Genomic DNA, 24,561 nt, shown 5'->3' with positions numbered 1-24,561 from the left:
GGCTGAGGTGGGAGGATTACCTGAGCCTGGGAGGTCAAGGCTGCAATGGGCCATGATCGCGCCACTGCACTCCAGCCCACGTTTCTTTTTGGGTCTCAGTGATCTACTGAAGACTCTGTTGTTCACATTGTCCTTTCCAAAAGATGGTGACTAAATCATTTAAGTGAGACAGCCAAGATTTAGCTCTGAGAACTAATTTTGGCTTATTGTACTCAACATATTTAAGACTGTCAGCAGTTTTTGTTCTCTCCAATGTTTAATAAGGTCAGGAGTTTAAAAAGAGAGCAATTTTCTTGATAAAGTTTTTCCTTCTTTTCCCTTTGGGAAACATCACTGTGCCTAACTGCTTTAATGCTGAAGTTGGCAGGGCTTGCAGGTTGGGAGCAAACAATAAAAAGTCCCTCGCTGAGGCAGGCTGTATGGAATGAATGCCCTGGGGAACGACACCCCTACCCAACCCCCTCTGACCCCCCCAACTCAAAGGCCAGATGGGCTCTAGACAAACCCTGGGAGTGTGGACATTCTGGGGTAGTGGAGGTCAGCTGCCGTTCTAGGAAATTCCCTCTCTGAAAGACACATGGGAACCCCGTTTTGGTATCCAGAACAGTGCTGAAATGGTCAGAAACAGGACTAAAGTTGGTGGACTTTGTGTATGTACAGACAGAAACATCCTGCTTTCCAAGGAGCTGAACTCTGAGGGTCATTTATCTGTGGGATTCAGGGTACACTAAAGGTTTCTAGTTGAATTGGTTCTCATAACTTTTGTTGCATGTCTTACTTTTACGAAAAAGGCCTTTTCCAACAAGCTTATTTCATTGAAGGATTATTGTCAGTTAGCTAAGCACGATGGAATGAAAATAAATTTTGTTTGTTGTAAGGGCAAAGAAGCAGGCTAAAGAGGATGTGGTAAAAGGTTCTACTTCCTGTCTATTCAAAGGATGTGAATAGACAGTTTACACAACAGAAAATTCAGCAGTCTCATGTGTGGTAAATCATACAGCTTTGTTTGCAAACAACAAAATACACATTAAAAAAGTTATAGCATCTTTGAAAACCTATTAAAGTCACAAAAATAAACAGAACCCTAAAATTCAATTATTTTTTGTGGGCAATGTGTCCAGGTTGTATGCTGTGGTGAAAAGAATGTTGCATTTGGAATGTGAAGAGTTAAATCTAACACAAACTGTGAGCAAGTTATTTACTTTTCTGAAGCTCAATTATTTTCTCATCTATAAAGGGTGGATAATAATATCTATCAGCCTTATGAGGTTTATAATAGATTCAAATAAGTGAATGGAAGAAATTTTCAAATGGTAAAGCACTGTATAAATATGTTTTTCTGTTTTTAATCAACAGATCAGTAAGAGAAGTGACAAATTTTAGTTACTTGTTTTCAGAAGCATGTGGAATACAATTTATGAATGCACTAATTGTGTTTGGCAATTTCCCTTTTAGACATCGATGATGAACTAGCTAAATAAACCATCTCAAAATACATGTGGGAATCACTTATTAAAAATTACAATGTTGTGGGCTCTATCAGTACACTGACATTAAACTCAGATTTTACTGAGTTTATGTTGTTGAGTGATTTCATCAATGTTAACATAATTTAATCCACAAAATAATCATAAGTGGTTGATGTTATTCTTTCTATTTTAAAAACGGGAAACTGAAAGTCACTCAAGTTCTTGGTTGACTGATATTTATATAAGATGATATTGAGTTGAAAAAAACTAAAAACAAAATGGTGTATGTGCATTTTACTTAACATTATATGTGAATATGAGGACCTTAATGAATGGAAGACAATTTGAAGAAATACAAATGTTTAAACCTAAGCACCTAAACACTTTTTATCATAATTATTTTTTAATTCTAAGAAAAAAGTGATTTTGCATCCTGGAACTTTGCTGAAATTGTTTATGACAACTAGGAGTCTTTTGGAGGAATCTTTAGGGTTTTTTAGGTATAGAATCATATTGCCAGAGAATAGAGATAATTTGACTTTCTCTTTTCCTATTTGGATGTCTTTCATTCCTTTCTCTTGCCAGATTGCTCTGGCTAGGACTTCCAGTACTATGTTGAATAAGAGTGGACATCTTTGTTTTGTTGTGCTTCCCATTACTGGTGAACTGAATTTTTAAAATCTATATATACACCATGGAGTACTATGCAGCAATAAAAAAGAATAAAATCATATCCTTTGCAGCATCATGATTGCAGCTGAAGGCCATTATTTTAAGTGAATTAATGCAGGAACAGAAAATCAAATACCACATGTTCTAACTTGTAAGAAGAGGGAGCTAAACAATGAGTACGCACGATTATAAAAATGAAAACAGACACTGGGGACTCGAAAACAGTGGAGGGGGGAAATGGTTGGAAAACTATCTATTGGGTACTATGTTTACTATTTGAGTGATTGGTTAAATAAAAGCCTACACCCCAGCATTACACAATGTATCTATGTAATAAACCTACAAATATACCCCCGAATCTAAAATTTAAAAAACATTCTAAGAAAAAAATAATATCCTCCAGGGAAATTTTGTTGGTATGATTAAAACAAAACAAACACCATTACCCAAGGGAAAATCAGTTTAAAAATCATTTAAACTCTTAAAGATACTATTATAACTTAATAACAAAAGAATCTTACTACAGAGACACTATGACCTAAACCAACACTTGGGGGCAAGGGGAGTTCAGATTATAACCTCACTAAAAACTATAAGAAAAATGGCACTGGTGAATAATAACTCACTTATCACCCCCTAACAAAGACAGGAACACAACCCCGGGGCATTTTCCTGTGTCAATTAACAGTTAATATGTTATCTGCTCAGTGACATTAAGATGTGATTCTCAAAACCCTTTACAAAGACATTGGCTTTGATGAGTGACAGACAACAAGCCCCGGCAGACCGGTGAAAGGAAATTCAATTATATCGCTTCTAAATTGTGCATCCTCTGGGTTTAACTCAGAGATGCAGATACCAAAGAATAGAACTCGACCCTAGATTTCCTTTTGGAAATGCTGAGTGATTTCACAATTTTGTCCTTGCTAGAGAGGGGCACGCTTCTGGGCAATCAGGTGGTACAACCCTCAGGACAGTGAATGCCGTTGAATGAGTGTGAGGGCTGGCATTTACTGTTTAAGATGCATTTCAGAGAGTGGCAAATCACTTAGGGCCTCGATAATTCTACACATAATAGAACAAGAGTAGAGATGGCTTTTGTCTATGAAATAATTCAAGAAACAGCTGTTCTCTTTATTTATTCAAGTAGACTGGTTGGGGTTCATGCATCTCAGAGATTGACTACAGACAATCATCTGGGTTCTAGAGAGAAAATACCAGAACTATTATATTATTTATTTTTGTCTGAAAATGTAAGAAAGAGATTAAGCTTCCTAGCACATACGGAACGACCTGGTGCTGACACTCCCCAGCACCCTTCGTAGGTCTGTATTTTAGACTGTCTTGTATCTTGAACAGTGTGGGAGTTTGCCTGAGAGGGGAATGGAGTTCCACAAGGTGGAGGTGGGGAGCGGACCATTGTTTCCACCTTTTTATTTGCTTTCAGACTTTCAAAGTAGGGCCTAGTAAGCAGCTTTACAGATTACACTATCTTGTTTTAACTAAATGTATGCTCACCACGTAGACAAGTAGCTAGAAAATGGCTCAGGCAGAGAAACTGCAGATTTAAAAAACACTAATAATGTAAGAACAAATGTACCATTCCATCGGAGAGGTGGTTTTTTGCTTACTTTGCCATGTGACAAGAGAAAAGCAATGAGCGAGCCAGATCTATTAAGAATTAACATAATGCCGGGCGCGGTGGCTCAAGCCTGTAATCCCAGCACTCTGGGAGGCCGAGACGGGTGGATCACGAGGTCAGGAGATCGAGACCATCCTGGCTAACACGATGAAACCCCGTCTCTACTAAAAAAATACAAAAAACTAGCCGGGCGTGGTGGCGGGCGCCTGTAGTCCCAGCTACCCGGGAGGCTGAGGCAGGAGAATGATGTAAACCCGGGAGGCCGAGCTTGCAGTGAGCTGAGATCCGACCACTGCACTTCAGCCTGGGCGACACAGCGAGACTCCGTCTCAAAAAACAAAACAAAACAACAAAAAAGAATTAACATAACTTTATTTTCATTGATCAAGAATATTATTGAAAATGTGGATTCACACGGTTGTTAATGAGTCCTCACTCCAAGTTTCTATTGAGTATTCTGTGGCTTTACTACTTAACTCTTTCAGCTATGATAGCTCTGTGTGTTTGCTAGGGCTGCTATAACAAGGTGACACAGACTGGGTGTTTTAAACAAAAGAAATTTATTTCCTCACAGTTCTAGAGGCTGAAAGTATGAGATTGTGTTGTCAGCATGATTTTTTCTTCTGAGGCTTCGCTTCCTGGATTGTAGATGGCCACTGTCACCCTCTGTCTTCACGTGGTCTTTCCTCTGCCTGCATGCATGTCTGTGTCCAAATTTCCTCTTTATAAGGAAACCAGTCATATCAGATTAGGGCCCATTCTAAAGACCTTATTTTAACCTAATTAACTCCTTAAAACCTTATTTGCAAATATGGTTTCATTCTGAGTTACTGAGGATTAGAACGTTAACATACAAATTTGTGGGCGGGGGGTGGGGGGAGAAAATTTAGCCCATTACAATGACCATTAATATTGCATATTAAACTAAACTTATAAAGAGACTTTTAAATCACTGATCACAGTTTTAACCCAGGATTTTAAAAAGAATCATATTTTTAAAAGTTTTGTGCCAATAATTAATACAAATTATTAAAACGTATTCTGTATTCCATCGTGACCTCATCTTTTAGAAACTTTTGGTTTAGACATATGTTCTATAATAGAATAATGTATTGCCATTAATTCCTTAATTTAACAAACACCTATGAAGTGCTTGTCATGCGCGGGTACTCTGTTTTAGGCACCTGAGATGCATCAGGAAAAAAATTTGCCCTCATGAAGCTTACATTCTAGTGAGCAAGAGACATGATGAATCACAGCACAATAGTTAAGACTGAAGGACTTATCTCTAGCTGCTAGGAGTGTTGCCAGATGACAGCCCTCATCTGTTAGCCTTCTTTGGGAATTACCTTTGGATGAAGAGAGCTACCTCACGCAAGGTCATGTACTCTTGCCAGCACAGCCTGCATCCAAAGTCTGGTCACTCCAGCCAGAACCATCTGGGTAGCTCTGAAGGGCCATCCTAGTTGGAGAGCTCCCTGTGGGATTGGCTGAGAACTTTCTTCAGACTGAATCATAGCCCAACACTTTCCCTGAGGGTCACTAATATTATATTTATTATGTTATATTATTATATTGTGTTATATTGTTATTCTATGTTATATTACATTACATTCTAATGTTATACTGTCTTATTAACTGTTTGTCTCCCTTACTAGAAGCAATCTCCATGAGAGCAGGTACTCAGTCTCCTTTGTTCGCTGCTCTGCCCACAGCTCCCAGAACAATGCCTGGCAGGTATTAGTTCTCTAATAAATATTTGTTAAATCAGTGAACAAATCTGCAAAGTGAGAATAAAAGTAGGACTGACCTTATAAGACTAAATTGTGATAATCCATGCGCAGTCTTAATGCAGCGCTTGGCTTTGCGATAAGTGCATTAAAAAAGTTGGTAATTATTATGCTTATTTCAAAGGTGACTTTATCATTTCCTATTTTTAAAAAGCCAGTATTTCAACTCTATTTGTTCAGATGTTAATTAATTAGACCTTTATTGCCAAGCACTGCTTTAGGAACTGGAGCTACAAAAAGTGTAAGAAAGAAACATCTGCTGCCCTTGAAGAGGATCCAGTTCACTTGCAGGGTCACAGGTAACATGTCATTAGTTATTTCATATTTTTCCACTTAGAAGCTAGCTTCTATTGTATATTCTTTCCTTTTCCAAATGCTCTAAGATGTGAGCCTTATTACCTGTTTTCCAGTGACTTTTTTCTTCTTCAATTATTCGGGCAATACTTTCCAACTGAAATACATTCGTGTCAATCATTGGGCAACAGCTAGTTCAAAATTAGACAAAATGATTTTCACATTTCAATGGATAGCATCAAATCTTTTAATCTGTTGGTGATTATTATTATTATTGTTACTAAATCAGTTAGGACATCTGGAGAGGATTTTATTTGCTAACCATTTGGGTGAAATCTCTTTTGACTAAAAGGTTCCACCAGAACTTTGCCGTCTACTCGTTCTTGAAGACTTAGTTTAGGCATTCCCTCATCCAGGAAGGCTTCCCAGATTAAATTAGCTACTTTTCTTCTCTGACCCCACTATACCCACTGGAAGGTTAAGCCATCATTGCACTTGGCACATGTTATTTGAAATTCTTCTTTTGTTTTTATTAATTTTTTTTTAAATTTTGGTAGACATTGGGTTTCACTATGTTGCCCAGGCTGGTCTTGAATTCCTGTCCTCAGTGATTCTCCCAACTTGGCCTCCCAAAGTGATTCTATTACAGGTGTGAGCCACCACACTCGATCAGTGGAGTTCTGCTTTTGAATCTGTCTTCTTTACTAGCCCAGAAGCTCCTCTAGGATCTGAAGTACCTGCTCTCATGAAGGTTGCTTCTAGTAAGCAAGACAAACAGTTAATAAGACAGTATAACATTAGAATGTAATGTAATGTAATATAACATAGCATAACAATATATTATATAATTTTTCATTGTGTCTCCTATGCCTATCACAACGCCTGGCAATTAATCAGAATTGTAATAATAGGTAACTCAACTCTTGCTTTGCAGGCAGGCAATGTTGTTCCTTGTAAATCCTTATCCCGACCTTCTGAAGTAGGAACTATGGTCATCTCCATTTTACAGATGAAAGAAGCGAGGTCCAGAGATCTTAAATAACTTGGCAAGATGAACCAACTAGTAATTATCCAGATACAATTTGGACAAAGACAATATGGTCGTGGAGCCCACATTCTTAAACCTTATGCCCTATGCATTTTGAATTGAACTACACATATAACTATTTTAGGTAAGGAAAGAACATGACTGGAAACTTTTCTTTTTTTTGAGATGGAGTCTTGCTCTGTCACCCAGGCTGGAGTGCAGTGGTGCGATCTCCGCTCACTGTGGGCTCTGCCTCCTGGGTTCACGCCATTCTCCTGCCTCAGCCTCCCGAGTAGCTGGGGCTACAGGTGCCTGCCACCACGCCCAGCTAAGTTTTTGTACTTTTTTTTTTTTAGTAGAGACAGGGTTTCACCCCATTAGTCAGGATGGTCTCGATCTCGTGAGCCCGTGATCTGCCCGCCTCGGCCTCCCAAAGTGCTGGGATTACAGGTGTGAGCCACCGCGCCTGGCCATAACTGGAAACTGTAACTATAGTTTAAGCTTAGCTTTTCTTAAGTTTAGAAACTTCTGTAAGTAGGAATCAGTTCTCAGAAGTAGAGATTTTCTATTTTCTGGTTTAAAAGTAGAAGATTCTATGGCTTACTGATTCCTTCTATGTTGCTATAATCTTCTGAAAAAAGGTAATCTATGTTTAGTCTTGGCTTTGCCCTGTATCCTGGGACAATATCCATATTCACAAATCATAATAATATGAGCAAGCATCTAGTGAACGTTCACAATATAACCTGGCCAGAGACACACATCTGGTCAGTGGTGAGACAGGAATTTAAATCGACACCATTCACTGCGCTGCGTCACTGAGCTATCCTGCTTCAGATAGGACCTTACTGTTTACTCTGCCTACGACTTGTAGTTCAGCAACTAGAAACGAGACCATCCTCCCTCATGTTGTGGCCCTTTTTCTTTCTCTGTCTGGAACCCTAATTCTTCTGAGACTGAAGTCCTAGATCTTAGTCACTGCAGTTGGTGATCTAGTACATTTTCTTGCTGGTCACTCTTTACTAGGACTCCCAATAGCTGCCAATTGTTAGATCTCTGCTTCTCTTAGTATTCCTGTTGCCTAAGTATACTTGATGCATGGATATAGCTTTATAGATTGTATTAGGTCTGGGAAGGACCCCAAACATCACCTATTAACAACCACTTGGCTGATATTTTACCACATTCCTGCTAAGTGGTTATGTGGCTGTTCTTGAAGAAACTTATTCCATCTTTTTTTTTTCAATTAAAAAATTTTTTGGAGGGGTATATAGTAGGCGTATATATTTATGGGGTACATGACAGGTTTTGATACAGGCATGCAATGTGAAATGAGCACATCATGGAGAATGAGGTATCTGTCCCCTCAAGCATTTCTCCTTTGAGTTACAAAGAATTTAATTATATGCTTTGTTATTTAAAATTGTACAGTTGAGTTATTTGACTCTAGTAAGCCTGTTGTGCTATCAAACAGTAGGTCTTATTCATTCTTTCTGCTGTCTTGTACGCATTAACTATTCTCATCCCCCGCTACCCCCAGTACCCCACTACCCATGGACATAAAGAGTAGAAGGATGCTTATTCTGTCTTTTGCTTATTTTGCTAAAACATTCTATGTTGAAGCATGTTCTTGCCCCATGTAGCTTCCACTCCTTGGTTTGGTTCTATTAATACTTATCATACAAAACCTAATCCATCTTCTCAGTAACAGACTTTATAACATTGAAAAACAATGCTATGTTCTTATGAGTGTTCTTGATATTCCCATGTCATTTTTCTTATTAGATATTGTTTCAAGTCTCATCACTCTGAGCATGCAGGAAAGGGAAGAGAAAGTCATTTGGAGTCAGACACATCCAGCTTTGAATCCTAGCTCCATCACTTATTGGATTTATGTGTTTCAGTTTTGTGTCTCTGATTTGTAAAATGTTGATAATTCCACACAGTTTAAAGGCAAGTTGTGAAGATTAATTAAAGAGGTGAAATATAACACTTGATGCAGTGCGGGCACTCTAATAAATGGCACTTATTGTTATTTTTATTATCATTATGCTTTTTTAAGGAGGGGTTTAAAGAGCCAAAACTGATACCATATTCAGATGTGATCTAATCACTCCTAAGTAGAGTGAGACTCTCATCCTATGATAAGGATGATACCAATACTTAAAAGAGTGGCTTTCCAACAATGAACAAATGAAATCTAATCAAACTAAAGAGCTTCAGCACCATAAAATAAACTATCAATAGAGTAAATAGACAACCTCCATAAAAGGATAAAATATTTGCAAACTATGCATCTGACAAAGGTCTAATATCCAGCATCTATAAAGAACTTAAATCTACAAGAGAAAAACAAACAGCCCCATTAAAAAGTGGGCAAAGGACATGAACAGATACTTCTCAAAAGAAGACATATGTGCGACCGACAAGCATATGAAAGAAAGCTCCACACCACTGATCATTAGAGAAATGCAAATCAGAACCACAATGTGATACTAGCTCTCACCAATCAGAATGGCTATTATTAAAAAATCAAAAAATAACAGGTGCTATTGAGGTTGCAGAGAAAAGGAAATGCTTACACACCATTGATGCTTCAGAATATAAATTAGTTCAACTAGTATGGAAGATAGTGTGGTGATTCCTCAAAAACTTAAAGACAGAAATATTATTTGACCCAGCAATCCCATTACTGGGCACATACCCAAAGGAATATAAATCATTCTACCATAAAGATACATGCATACACATGTTCATTGTAGCACTATTCACAATAGCAAAGACATGGTATTGACCTAAATGACCATCATTGGTAGTCTGGATAAAGAAAATGTGGTACATATATACCATGAAATACTATGCAGTCATAAAAAAGAGTATCATATCCTTTGCAGGAACATGGATGGAACTGGAGGCCATTATCCTTAGTAAACTAATGCAAGAACAGAAAATCAAATGCCCCATGTTCTCACTTATAGGTGGGAGCTAAATAATAAGAACACATAGACACATAGAGGGGAGCAACAGACACAGGGTCCTACCAGAGGGTGGAGTGTGGCAGGAGAGAGAGGATCAGGAAGGATAACTAATGGGTTAGGCTTAATATGTGGGTGATGAAATAATCTGTACAGCAAACCCCCATGACACGAATTTACCTATGTATAAACCTGCATGTGTAACCCTGACCTCAAAATGGAAGTTTTTAAAAAAGTGGCTTTTGTTTATTGTTTTCTCCATGCCAGGCTTTGTGTTAAGCACTTATCTCCTTGGGTCCTCTCTTGGGTCCTCTTAGGCCCTATCAACCATCCTGTGAAGTACATGTCATTCCCATTTTATAGACAAAGATACTGAGGCGCAGGGAGATATGACCTGCCTAAGGTCAAACAATTAGGAAATAACAAGAGCTGGTAAAACCGTTGTGTCTGGCACCAGAGATCTTGCTGCCACAAATGTTAGACCTTTTCTAAATTATTCTGTGTTGTACTTTTTTTGGTAGTTAAATACATGATGAACTTACATAGAGTTTACTATTATGGAAGCTTCTTCCTCTCCCCGGTCATCACATACTGTTGAGCAAGATATCATTCACTCAACAGGTATTCTGTTTGTTTTGTGTTTGTTTGTTTCCCAAATGCAGGCATATTAGTTTGCCAGGGCTGCTATCACAAAATACCAGTCTGGGTGGCTTACCCAACAGAAATTTATTTTCTCACAGTTCTGGAGGCTGAAAGTCTAAGATCAAGGTGTCAACAGGCTTGGTTTCTTCTGACGAAGGTGCCAGCATGGTCGGTTTCTGCTGGGCTTACAGATGGCTGCCTTCTTGCTGTGTCCTTATGTGGTTTTTCTTTTGTGTGTGCACATCCCTAAGGTCTCCATGTGTGTTCAAATTCCTCTCCTTAGGGGATGGTTAATGGGTACAAAAACACAGTTAAATAGAAGGAATAAGATCTAATGTTCAATTAGCACAATAGGGTAACTATAGTTAAAAATAATTTGTTGTATATTTCAAAATAACTAAAAGAGTGGAATTGGAACATTCCTAATACAAAGAAATGATAAATGCTTGAGGTGATAGATATCCTAATTACCCTGATTTGATCATTACACTTCCAGCAGAATGTTTCTAGCAGAATGTCACATATGCTCCATAAATATGCACAACTATTATGTAACCATAATAATTAAAAATAAAAGAATTTTAAAATTCCTCTGCTTATAAGGACGGTAGTCAGCTTGGATTAGGGCCCACCCTAATGGCCTCATTTTAACTTAATCACCCCTTTAAAGGTTCTATCTCCAAATACTCACGTACTGAGGGTTAAGTCTTCAACACAGGAATTTTGTGGGGACATAATTCAATAATTCAGTCCATCACAGGGGGTCTCCTATTTATCTCGCTAAAACTCTCCTTTTGTTTGATTTGGTCTATGGCTCACTGAGAATTTTTTTTTCCTGCACTTTTTAAAAATAATTTCGACTTTTATTTTAGATTCAGGGGATACAAGTGCATGTTTGTTACATGAGTATATTGTATGATGCTGAGGTTTGGGGTACAGAAGATCCTGTCACCCAGGTAGTGAGCATAGTACCTGATAGGTAGTTTTTCTTCCCACACACACCACCCCCAGTCTCCTCTCGCTAGCAGTCTCCAGTGTCTATTGCACCACTCTGTGTGTCCATGTGTATGCAGTATTTAGTTCCCACTCATACGTGAGAACATGTGGTATTTGGTTTTCATTCCTGCATTATTAATTCACTTAGGATAATGGCCTCTAGCTGTGTTCATGTTGCTGTTAAGAACATGATTTCAGTCTTTTTTATGGCTGTGTAGTATTCCATGGCGTGTATGTACCAGTTTCTTTATCCAATCTACTGTCGATGACAGTTTTCAAATGTTGATTTGTTCCTCAGCATTCTCATCATTTCTTCCGAATTTGTGCTATCTGAAACTCAATGTGTATTCTGTCTATATCTCTTTCTTGTTATTAATAAAAATGCAGAAGGAAACAGAAGCAATCACAGAGCTCAGAAGTATGGAGCTAGACAACTTGATTCAATTTGATGCCCTCTTGCTGCCTGTCTAATATCTATGGGTTTTTCTGATTTCTGTTTACCGGCCATCTGTGGTTTGGTGCATGTGACCATTCTCTATACACTGGTTTTGATTTAATAGATGAAATATCAGTATTGTGTTTTGACAATTTCTAATTAGAGCTTCACTTAATTTGGTGGTTGGATAATAGAGAAGCCATCAGATGAGAAATCAAACTTCCTGAATTCTAGTCCTGGTTTTATAATTGTCTGTATTATGTCATCTCTTGAATTCTCAAGTTCCTCACCTGGAAAAATAGAATATCACCTGCCCTACTTTTGGTGTTAGAGGATTGGTATCATATTCCAGTGAAATGTGTATGTAGAGCCTCTATAAACTCTAAGGAGCAAATGTTAGCTATCCATGGTAGATTTTTCCCAGGTATTTTAACATTCACATCTTTTGGCCTATTCTCAGGCCAAATGATTTTAGTACCAACCAGAAGATGCTTAAAGCATCTACCTCTTTGAGGGTGGACTAGTGTCTCATCATTTCTTTGTTTCAGGACTCTTGTGGATCAACATAGCACAAATATATTTTGGAAAAACTAAAGTAATTAAAATATAGCTGCTCAAAAAATTCAGAGCTGACCTAAACTTATAAATCATTGACCTAGGTTATGTAGATTAAGTTTAGTTTCTTTAACCCAACATACTTAGGAAGGTAAGTCTGCTTCAGATCTTCTAAGCAAAACTGAAGACATATTTTAGAACATACCTCTCTATTAGCTGAGTAATCAATATATGGAATAAATACATTCTTAAAGCTTCCTGTAACATGATTTTCTGAATGCTTAATGTTATTTTCCTACTGCTTTCTATTATAATATGTAATATATAGTCTTATGGAAGTTGTATGTTACACTATCCCACTGTAAATAAGCTTGCTGAGTCATTTATCCATTCAGGATAGAGTCCAGGCTCCCTAAATTGTGTGGTGCTGCAGGGACACACCAGGAAGACTTACAGGGTGTTAGGGTAGAGAAGGAAGGTGAAGTGAGAACTTGCATTTATTGGACATCTACATGTCAGATCTTATGTGCTATTTAAATTCTCATTTAATTCTGACAACAATTCTGAGGTAGTCCGAATATAGCAGCTGAGAGGAGAGTATATATAACAGTTGGAAATGCCAATGTACTCAAAATCAGCTTCCTAAATTTTGAACCACTTCTGCTAATTCTATTTGTAGAAAATAGCATTGAATTTTTTCGAAAATTGAGATTAAAAAGAAAAATCCTGCTTGGTGTTCAGGTGAAGGTAGTCACCTGGATAGTAAACCAAGTTCACTTGTTAATAGTTAATACTACTTGGTAGTATTATACTACTTGCTGTGAAATTGTCATTATCATCCCAGTTTTTCAGATGAGGAAACTGAAGGCCTGAAAAGCTAAATACTTGTTCCACGTCATACAACTAGTTTGTATTGAAGATGGGGTTCAAAGCTGCGTTGGACCTCTGAGTGATTATATTTTCACTCTGCTCTGAAAATGCTGAACTAGGAGACTGAGATTATCTTCTCTGCTCTTGGATACTCACATATGACCTTGTCAGTCACTTAACTTATCTAAATTCCAAGTTCCGTCACCACAGTAGGAGTATAATTTTAGCAGGATCAGATAAATACTCTTTTTCAGTCTTTGGAAAATCATGAAGTGCTATATAAATGTAAAGTAGTATTAAGAAAAAAAAACCCTCTGAAACAAGAGTATATGTTGAATTCCTTTCCTGATTTAGAATGTTTAGAATCCAACAATGCTATCCAACAGGACATTCTATGATGGTGGTGTGTTCTACATCTGTGCTGTCCGTTACAGCAGCCACTTGTCTCAAGTGGCTATTGAACACTTGATGTGTAGCTACTGTGACCGAGGAACTAAAGTTTTCACTTTCCTGAGTCTTTTTTTTTTTTTTTTTTGAGATGGAGTTTCACTCTTGTTGCCCAGGCTGGAGTGCAATGGCACAATCTCGGCTCACCGCGACCTCCGCTTCCCAGGTTCAAGCGATTCTCCTGCCTCAGCCTCCCTAGTAGCTGGGATTACAGGCATGCGCCACCACGCCCGGCTAATTTTGTACTTTTAGTAGAGACAGGGTTTCTCCATGTTGGTCAGGCTGGTCTCAAACTCCCAACCTCAGGTAATCCGCCCGCCTCGGCCTCCCAAAGTGCTGGGATTATAGGCGTGAGCCACCATGCCCGGCAACTTTCCTGAGTTTTTAACTAATTTAAGTTTAAATTAAATTGCTACATATTGCTAGCGATGACTGTCTTGGACAGTGCAGAATGCTAGATGGTTTCATACAAAAATGTGGAGTCTGAGCAATTAGTTCATTGTTGTCTATTCCGTGCATGTCAATAATCCCTGCTGCTGACGTTGGTAAACTGAAATGGGTGTTTAGTGTTCCCTTTGTCTTGATGTCTCCAAGCCACTTTAGATTTATCAATTTAGTTTTTAGGAAACAGGATATTTTTTAATTTTCCTGACTCCAGGTGGACTTAATCAATACATCAATTAATTAATATTTGTTGAGTGAATGCACGTAGTAGGTAGTTATTATATGTTGGTACCTTCATCTCTGTTTGAGCCTTTCTTATCTGTATAAAATGGGAGCCATTACGGGGTTACACCGAGATTTAAAGTTGTCCAGTAAAACCTCAGCAAAGCCTCTGGCACAGCAGGGCCTGTGTTAATTAATGTCTGTTTCCCTTTTTCTTATCCTTGAGGGAAATTGTTGCTTGTAAAGAAAACAGCATTATATTCATGTAACTAGTCTGTATGTCTAAGAGTCCATCACAGTTGGATCTTTTTGCCAGTTGTCATTCATTTCTTTGGTTCACACTTCGTAAGCTTAGCTCATCAGTTGGGACGATCTTTCATTGTGCAACTTAGTTTGCCGTTTGTCTATGTGATTTTTAAAAATACGAAATGAGAAGGAGTATTCTCTTCCCTCCACAGTGCTATCTTCCCCCACCCAATAAGTGACTCATGTGAAAGTATATTTAATTGGGGGAATCTTAATTTCTGTAAATATAAAGAGCCCAACTGCTTTCACATTTCTAAAGACCATATGATTTTTAAAAAATGCATTTTATAGTTAACTGGAAGAGGCGGCTACCTTTTCTCCCCTCATCCTTTCAGTGTGTGGGAAGTTGTGAATCAGCAGAGGTATAAATCTCCAGAAAAAACTTATATTCGGAAGTCGCTCTAGACATTCTTAGCTTTGTGACTCAGGAGGACATTTTTCTTCAGCACTATAGTTTTAACCACTTACTTTCTGCAAATGAAAAAGAGAAAACTGTATTAACTGAAGTGCAAATGTACTTTTAAAAAGGGCATCTTTGACCTTCAGTCCAAATAGGCTGTCCTTAATAATTTATGGAAATTCCTGTTCCATTGATATAGAAGGTAATGCTTTGATTGTATCCGGCTGACTAAAGAACAGTGCATCTCCTTTATTCTAACTGATGTTTGGGAAGAGAACAAATTTTTCAGAGAACCCGAAGTCCTTAGGGCTAATTTTGCCTTTGATCTTATCACTTTGCTTTTCCTTTTTAACTCAAGGTTAATTTTAAATTTGGGTCCTCCTTTTTCCTTAGAAAGACCCTGTAATAATTTTCAAAGTGAAAGCCTAAGTAATTTTTCAAAAGGTCATCATTATGAGAGCAACTTTAACATGTTATGAAAGAAAATTAAAAATATTTTTTTCATAGTTCCTCCACCCTGACAAAACAATTTTTATTTTAGTTCAGGCATTATTAACACAATTAAGCACAGCAATAAATTAGTCACTCTGTTTTAAACTAGCTTTTTAGTGAAGAGAAAAAGAGGAGAAGTTATAGTAGTAAGCCACAATAATTGTTTTCACAAAGAGAATCTTTAAGAATAGATTAGCATTGGCTGGGGCGCGGTGGCTCATGCCTGTAATCCCAGAACTTTGGGAGGCCGAGGTGGGTGGATCACAAGGTCAGGAGTTTGAGACCAGCCTGGCCAACACAGTGAAACCCCGTCTCTACTAAAAATACAAAAAATAGCCGGGCGTGGTGGCGGGTGCCTGTAATCCCAGCCACTTGGGAGGCTGAGGCAGAAGAATCGCTTGAACCTGGGAGGCAGAGGTTGCAGTGAGCCAAGATCTCGCCATTGAACTCCAGCCTGGGTAACAGAGCAAGACTCCATCTCAAAAAAAAAAAAAAAAAAAAGATTATTTTAACACACAAGCTTGTTAGAAGTTTTAATGAGTCATTATGACCTATGAGTATAATGGAGAGAACATTAGAGTAGATATCAGGAAAAGTGGATTTTTGGATTTTTGTCTGAGTTCTGCTGGCAACTAGTTGTATGATCTAGAGTAAATGCTTAAACTTTCTGGATCTCTTTCTTCACCTGTGAAAATAATACATTTGAGCTCTAAAGTATTATGATGCAAAGGATTCTATTTTGTACCTTTCTTTAGAAATATATATGTAGACTTTTGTATATAGATATACTAGTGCAAGGGGCCTCTTGTCATGCTCTTGGGATTCTGCTATAGTATTGCTAATGTCGTTCCCATCCACTTACATGTTCTCTTAGGTGTTTTTCATTGAAGCCGAGGGCAGGCATTTCTCTTTGCTTCCAGGGATGAGGTGTACTGAGTGTGAGCATGTTAACTGTGGTCCCTCTGGCATATCAACTGAATGAATGATATAGCAAGTGCAATAGACACAGAGTTTGTGCCCAATAATGGCCCCAAAGGGTTATGCATGGCTGCTCCTTGACCCATTAAAAGGCAGTTGTAAAAATTCATCAGGCAATTGGAAGCTGTGAAAAGTCATTTCTCAATGAGTCATTTGTCACTGTTAACAAGATAAGTTAGGGACAAGCAAAAAATGTTTGTTGTTTTTACAGCAACTAATTTTTTTTTTTTTTTGAGATGGAGTCTTGCTCTGTCACCCAGGCTGGAGTGCAGTGGCATGATCTCAGCTCACTGTAACCTCCGCTTCCCGGGTTGAAGCAATTATCTGCCTCAGCCTCTCAAGTACCTGAGATTACAGGTGCCTGCCACCATACCTGGATAATTTTTTAAATATTTTTAGTAGAGAAAGGGTTTCACCATCTTGGCCAGGCTGGTCTTGAATCACTGACCTCGTGATCCACCTGCCTCGGCCTCCCAAAGTGCTGGGATTATAGGCTTGAGCCACTGCTCCTGGCCTACAGCAACTAAATTTTAACAGATGAGCAAAAAGTTGTCATTCAGCACTTGAGAACACCAGTTGTGTTATTTCAAAGCTAACAATTCTTGCTTCCTTTAGGAGTGCTTATGAATGCCTACTATTCAAATATCTTTCTACAGTTCCCCAAAGCTTATGTGGAAAACCAACCTCTGCTATTTATGTGCAGCTGGAAAATGGAGGATGTAAGAGTAGAGCCCGGAGAAGTCTTGCCTGGATTTTTGTTCTTTGCACAAGTTCTTTAACCTTTCTGGGCGTCACTTTCTTCATCTGTAAAATGAAGCAGTTTTTAGATAATCCCTCAAGATCACTTCTGCTCTAAATATCTGTAACTTATGAAACCAATGGCCTTAAGAAAGTGGTAAAATCTCAATGTCTTCCTGTTGATCTTGAAATCAGGGGAAAGGGCATTTGTTTGTAATATACTTTAATCAAGAAATAATATCTCTAAACTGCTGAATTGTAATATACTTGTTCCAGACTTTGTGACACATAAATTATACGCTCCTCATTTCTGCCTGATATGCGTATTAAATTCTTAATTAGCAATTTAGTTTAAAAGCTTTTATTAGATAATTGCTCACAGTTTCAAGTCCTTATCTATGGAAAGTCTATTGACCTGTTTTCTACTGGAAATAAATCTTGTATATAAGCTTTTTGTAATGATGAGATTCCGAGTCTACAGACATGTAGATGTTCTAAAGAAGGTACAACCCTTTTCTTCTTCCCAACACCACTCTTACCACATGTATAAATATATCCTTCCAGTTTAATACTCTAGAAATCTTGTTCTATCTTCTTTAAAAGGTATTGGATTGAAGTTTCTGAGGAAGCCACTGGTTGTATGCTGTGGTGCTATAACAGTTATTTGTTACATTTAGTTCCGTGGTGAATGGATAAGAGATAATTCCATTATATTTAAAAAGGTAGTTTATTTGCCAGGTTTTATGTGTTTGTACAGTTATGAAGGGGTTTTCAGCATTGAGCTATGCATCCAACAGTTAAAATTATTATAGAGAGCTTTGTCATATCTATAGTTGTACAAAAGCCAAGATTCCCTTGGGGATGGCTAGACAGCCAGACACTACCATGTTGGCTGAACAAACGTTTTTGTGCTTTCTCCGAAATGGCTGGGTTACTAGGAAATATTGAGACTGCTCTATCACCTGCAAGATAAACTGTGGCGAGAGAGTTATCAGGTTAATAAACAAAGGTCTCAGATATAGGCCCTGAGATGAAAGGTTAAGAGGCAGGACTTATGTTGCAAGTTTGCTTGGTTACTCAGGTCTGTTAAAGAAAACCATTCTTGTGCAGTATTTAAGATCACAGTTTATGCTAAGTGCTGTGCCCTGGAGGACAATACCTTTTATTGATCAGCATTTATTTTGACTTTGAGTAAGCAGATCATGTATGTGGACAATTCTAGACCATGTCACCATTAGTAAATGAAATTGTGATTTTCATAAGTATTTCATTAGTTCTTCCTCCCAAAGCCTTAAACCTTCCTTGGTCAAGTTTCATATGCTATCTTAGTTTCTGTGTGGGGAAGGAAAACCTTCCTAAATATTTAGAAATTTTTTAAAACTTCTAACTGAAATCGGTCCTACTTCAGCAGAAATCCCTATTTTCTCTCTTAAGAGCTTAAGGATCTACAACACTATAACATAATTTTTTATTTTTGGTGGAGGGTATCTCCTCATCCCCTGCCTTGATTTTTTAAAAAAGGGTGACTTTTGAAATGATATCTATGTCTCTAAATAGTTAAGAAGATGCCTCCCATTCAGGTATTTTCCCCTATCTCTGAGAACTGGGAATTCGATACTCTGGCTACTAGATTGTAGCTGGCAATTTTTACATCTCTTCTTAATCTTCCACTACAGTGTATCAAGGATGCACACAGTATTACTTAGACCAACATTCAACCTTTGTAACTGCAAACATAAGGACAATTGATACATATGCTAATGGTGATTTCCTTTTGCCAACACACCTATCTGTGTGTATCCATTGTAAGAGCCAGACAGAACAACAGCCCCAGTTTTGCATAATGAATTTCTTGTTAATTAAAAAAAGACCTAATTTGATTAACACAAATTTGTTACATTCCAGAGTTTCAGGAACCTAAATTTTGCAAAAAGCCAGGTATAAGGAATAGTTTTGGACATTAAACTGTCTATTGCTCAGAGTTTAATTAATGGTCAACCATGTTTTGAACATCTGCTCTTTCTGTGTGGTCTGAAGGAGGCAGGTGCTATCCCACATTGACAGATGAGGAGTCAGATACAAACATGTCAGGTGATCTGTTAGAGCTCACCAAATATTGATGGTATTGTGCTCCTTTCCTTTCCCCAGCCTCCCTTGCAGTTAGGTTGAAACCATATGAACAGTTTTCGTTAGGCTGGTGAAATGTGAGCAGAAGTACCATGTGTGTTGCTTTTGTGCTAGGACATCTAAGACCTCTAGTTCCTTCTCCATTTCTTTTTTCCAAGAGTTCTAGATGGCATAGGTATGAAATAAGAGAAGGTGATATGGGACAGAAATACATTTTTACTAGGCTAAGCTACTGATATTTGGGGCTTGCTGTTGTAGCAGCTAGCATTAATTACACTGACTAATATAAAAGGTGATATTCCTAATGTTATAAAGTTATGGCAGAAGCTGGGGCCGTTATCTAGAACAGAGAACACAAAGCTGACTTAAAATCAGAATCACTGGGGGAGCTTTAAGAAAATTCACATTTCTGGGACCCATGTAAGATTTACTAAATGAAAATTTGAGGGTAGGGCATGTGAATCAATATTTCTGTCAAGTTCCCCAGATGATTCTAAATCATTTCCTTCTATTCTAAACTCGTGTTCTTTAACATCAAAGTCTCTTTATTTTCTGGGAAGGTGAAATGGAGGACTAAAAGAATCAAAGGCTTGGAAACTAAAACAGGGATTGGAAAACTATGACCCCAAGAGCCAAATATAGCCTGTAGTCTGTGTTAGTAAATAAAGCTTTATTGGAGTATAGCCACACCCATTTGTTTACACAAATGGTGTCACATTTGTGCGTGTGGCTACTTTCACTACAATGGTGGCAGAGTTGAGTAGTTGTAGCAGCAATCTTACTATCCTGACTCTTGCAGAAAAAGTTTTCAGACTCCTGTTTCTGTGCTTGAGAAAAGGTATGACTTGATTTGACCCCGCCCATAACTGGAAGACTCAAATTCTTCACGCTTTTGACAGGTGTAAGAAGGTCCTGTCATGGGAAATGATTTAACTTTTGAATCAACTGCATATTATAGTATTATCCTGATCTCTGGAAGAGTTTAAAGTAATACAAACTCCCTTAGTGTCTTGTAACCTGTCAGACTACCAGAAGCACAACCATAGTAAGATGACTGTTTCAATAGAATCTAGAAAAAGTTGGATGATGTTTACAATGAAAAAAATTACAGTTTCCAAATATAGCTGGATTCTTGCAGTTCTTTTTCACTACAAATGAAAATAGGAAACAGGTTAATATTTAATGGTAATTAAGTCACATTCAGGTATACATTTTCTTTAAAATCTATCTTTAATTCATGCTCAATTTATATAAAGTGCTTGGCACATTCCAAAAATTTAAAAATAATCTATATTTAAATATATATATGTACATTTAAATATATATCTTTAAACACAAATTTAAATATAAATTTTAAAGCTGTCAGGGCCAGGAAATTCAAATTTGAAGTGCAATTCTGGGGGATGGCTATTTAAACCAGCTCCAAATGCATATCTAAGCTGAAGGTTTTTTTAGCTTAGTGCATCATCACTGTATACAGCCCTTCCCTCCTTTCCCCTTCTATCACCCCAATAAAATACTCTTTGAAGGACTACCAATCAGAAACTCAGTGAATCATAAAGAGAAACTGAATACTCTTGCTTTTTAGTAAACAAGAGGGGAAGAACAGAGGAATAACCCTATGTTTGGATCACAAAGAGCCTCACCTGGTTATGCTTGAGGCCCTCAGATGAAATTCGGATAAGCCCCACTGTAGGAAACGCTGAGGTCAGAATGGAATATCATAGTTGAAGAGCTGCAGGAGTTTCCATGAGTGTGGTTCTTTCTCACTTTGAAGGACAAAGTTATCTTTAAGCTCTGCTTCCTCACTGGTTTAATTTATATAACTTCTTAGAGCTAGAGAAGAAAAATAAACCAAAACAAAACGTACCACTTCATTATAATCCTTAATGGAAATAATTGGTAACATGTGTACCTAATTTTGGTTCTTCACTCTTCTATTCACTTGTCACTGGCTAATTGAGAGTGGCAGTCCCAATTAAACAGTCCTTGGTAGCATGTAATGGCTAATTGTGAGCAGGTTAGACTGCTTCTTTGTCTTTGAAACTTTGAAAATGTCTCTTAACTCTCCAGGGCATGGCTGCTTGGGGTTGAAGTCATAACCTGGTATCAGATGATTTAAATTCAAGGAGGTCCTTTAATATTATGGTTCAAATAAATGAATTTGCACCTCATGTCATATGTTTAGCAGGTGACTGAGACCATGTGCTCTTTATCCCAGTTAGTAGAGAATTATAATGTGTAAAGGATTTAAATAAGGCTATAACCAGCTTTGCAGCTAGGGGCAAAAAGTAATGTGGTAAATGTTGCAGGCTAGAATAAGAAGTATGGTTATTTGGGCCATTGCAGTGACTTCTGATTTAATTCACGTAATTTCTTCTTAAAGGAGTTCATGCTTCTCTTCTTTCTACTTGTAACTCCACAGCTTTATTCCCAGTCATTGATTTATGTGGTTACTATTACCAAATGACTGGGCAAAATAATATGTCTCTTGAAATGCTCTGGCTAATGGGGTCCATAAAAACGATTATGAAAGTCTAATATGGATGAATGGATATGTTATCTGCTGTAACAATCTCTGTGATATCCCCAAGACAGTTTTCTAAGCATTGTGGAAGCTGAAAGATAGAATATGCTGGCTAGGGTTTTATCCACAATTCTCATTAATAGAAATAGGAATTGTGTGGATGAGAACCATAGCCCCCTTGGTAAGCGTTACGCATCAAGCAACAATTTTCAGATGATTTTCCATTTTCCTCTCCTTTATCTCAGAACCAAATGAAAATTTTATGAAAGTCATCATTTCACTTTGAAATCATTTATGGTTAAAGATGGACCTGGATAATTGGGAACATTAACATAGTCCATTTCAGGATGCATATCCGAGTTTCTTTTCCAACTTTATCAACATCTTTCCTTTTGACTCACTATGAGCATAGTATCCAGGGAGGTGAGTCACCAGGTCTGGCTAATCACTTAGCCAGATTCTGTACATCTCTTCCATTTTTGACTTCAACTTCCACTTTGTCTCCTTTGGCTTTCTCAGCCTCATTTGCTATACATATACGGCAGAATAAAAGTGACACATTTCCTCAAAGGGTCAGAGGAATTGGAATTAAGAATCATAGGAGAGTTTTCTGCCATTATTCTTAATTTTTGAAATTATTTTTCGGTCTGCCGACCTGAAAGGAAACATAGAAGACCAATCTATCAATCTATTAGTTGTACAACAGGTTCTGTCATGAATAATGGTGACCTCAAAGTATCACTGGCTTATACAAGACGTATATTTATTTTTCTCTCATATGAAGGCATAGAAATAGAAGCTGAAAAGATGGCTTCTCAGTCATCCAGAACAAATTGCTTCCAACTTTCCATTTTACCAAGTTTGGTGAACTAGGTACATGACCCTTATCCTCATGGATGGGGCACTAGCCCTTACATCCAAATTCTATGCAGCAGGACAGAGAGATGGGGAAGAAGGACATGTATCCTACCTATAAGAACACATCTCAGACGTTATACACAGCATGTCTGCTTACATCCTATTGGTCAGAGCTTAATTAAATGGCCATATTATAGCAGAGGATGCTGGGAGATATCTTTTGTTTTGGCAGTCACTTACCCAGCTAAAACTGTGGGGCTCTTAGAGACAGTGGAAAACAAATAGAGACGTCCAACAATCTCTACCATGGTTGATCCAGGTGGAAACCTAGATATCAATCTGTATCTTCTTTCCACACTTAAAATACACTCACCCCTTTCCTGGGGAGACAATTCAAAATCCCATCTAGTTATTGCAACAACCTTTAACTCCAGGATCTCTGGGTGATGCTTGGTCCCGTCTACTGGGTCAGTGTAGAGCTCCGTACAGGTCCATCATTTTCTGGCCCCATCTCATCCAATATGCTTCAGTGGAGTTGTAACGTAATAACTGCTGCAAAAACTCCCATTTGGGAAAAGGCACTGAAATACTTACCATTAATTGAGCTGTAGCAGTTATCAGATCCTGTTAAACCAGAATTGGGAAGAAGCCTGGTCCTGGTGAAGGAGTTAAGTCTTGGGCTTGGTGCATCTGGAAGGTCTTGATTCTATGCTGGGAGAAGCTTCTTATTCCATTATGCTCTCTGATCACATCTGAAGCAGGCCTTGGACAGTTTGCCTTCTTTTTCAGCCTCCTTTCTTGAAGTGGAGGATCTGGGTTTCGGGGGTTGTTTTAGGGCTTTAGTGATCACAATCTTTATCAGGCCAGGCTTGTGGTTTCTCTGACAATGCAATTCCCTCCCCAAATTAGTAAGTGTCTGGTCTATTTGTTTCTGGTTGGTACTCATTTGAACAAGCAAAACCTAAGGACTCATTTCCACATGATTTTTTAAAACTGAAGGCTCTTGCTTTCACTTTTTGACCCCTGTGCTCTGTTTACCATTCTGCCTACCTGTATGAGTTTGCTGGGGCTGCTGTAAGAAAGGACCACAGACTTGGTGGCTCAGACAACAGAAATTTATTCCCTCATTGTTCTGGAGGCTAGAAGTCCAAGATCAAGGTGTCAGCAGGGTTTATTTCTGTTGAGACCTCTCTCCTTCCTTGTAGATGGCCATTTTCTTCCTGTGTCTTCTTACAGTCCTCCCTCTGCGTGTATCTGTGTCCCAATCTCCTCTTCTTATAAAAACATCAGTCATATTGGACTCGAGTCTGCCCTAATGACCTTGTTTTCACTTAATTACCTCTTTGAAGATTCTGTCTCCAAAGTCAGTCGCATTCTGAGATACAGGGGTTAGGACATCCACATGAATTTTGGGAGAACACAATTCAACTGATAATACCACTCCTTCTGGTTTTCTAGAAAGTAGGCTTAGATGGGAAGGCAACACTTGAATATGATTTTTGCTGCTAGGCTGGTTCCCATTGCCTGGTAGAAAACTTTCCAATGATGAAGGCTGAAAATAGGATTTATTGCTTGCTAAGTCTACAATTCTCTTTAAATAGGGTTCAGGGTGAGTACAGACAGAACCAGTTAGCATTGTTATTCACCCCAAATT

The sequence above is a fragment of the Papio anubis genome, chromosome 9 (assembly GCF_008728515.1).
Source record: "Papio anubis isolate 15944 chromosome 9, Panubis1.0, whole genome shotgun sequence".
Lineage (NCBI taxonomy): Eukaryota > Metazoa > Chordata > Mammalia > Primates > Cercopithecidae > Papio > Papio anubis.
Note: the sequence above shows the minus strand (reverse complement) of the source record.